The sequence below is a fragment of the Hemitrygon akajei genome, chromosome 9 (genome assembly GCF_048418815.1).
Source record: "Hemitrygon akajei chromosome 9, sHemAka1.3, whole genome shotgun sequence".
NCBI lineage: Eukaryota > Metazoa > Chordata > Chondrichthyes > Myliobatiformes > Dasyatidae > Hemitrygon > Hemitrygon akajei.
Window position 1 is genome coordinate 12,034,167 of NC_133132.1, and position 676 is coordinate 12,034,842.

Here is a 676-nt window from a genome sequence, read left to right on the forward strand (position 1 = left end):
CTGTCTCCAACCAGCATTCAGCTATAAAAAAAAGAGCTGCATTAAAAACTACGATCGGTGCTGATCCCGGTTACTGTCGCTGATGGGGCCGGTTTCATTGATTTAACCTATACTGACACGGCCGCTGGAAACTCATCACCTGTCGGTGCGGAGAAGGCATACCGAGAGGAGTAACACACAGAGGATAATGGAGCAACCCAGCAGACCGGGCAGCATTCATGAAATGAACAAACCCTCGGTCCCGGCTGACACCATTCTTCAGGACGAATCAGTGCACCAATTTACGAATTGTCTCAGAGAGAAAGCATGAACCACTTAGTAACCGAGCACAGTGTTTCCGTTAAATTATTAACTTTGCAAAGTTGTCGAATTCGATACAATACATCAACAAATCTGTGGACAGTGGTTCAGTTGAGCAGACCGAATTATTGACTTAAAATTATATGTTGCGTACAACGAACATAAAAGATTTAGCTACATTTCCCACGAGGATGGAGTAATCAGTTTACTCGCAGTTGATTCAGACAGAGAAACTCTGCTGCAGAGTGTGGGTGACAAAATGAAAACAAGCCGTCAGGTTGGTAAAACGACCGTGACAGGACTCGAACCTGCAATCTTCTGATGACTTAGAATCAAGCACCGAAGTCAGACGCCTTATCCATTAGGCCACACGGTC

At 45.1% G+C, this 676-nt stretch overlaps 1 non-coding gene across 1 annotated transcript; it reads right to left on the reverse strand.

Annotated features, from left to right (window-relative positions):
* Positions 1 to 587: 587 nt before the first annotated feature.
* Positions 588 to 676, reverse strand: trnar-ucg (transfer RNA arginine (anticodon UCG)). The gene is given in 2 exon segments: positions 588 to 623; positions 640 to 676. It is a non-coding gene; the product is annotated as a tRNA-Arg (tRNA).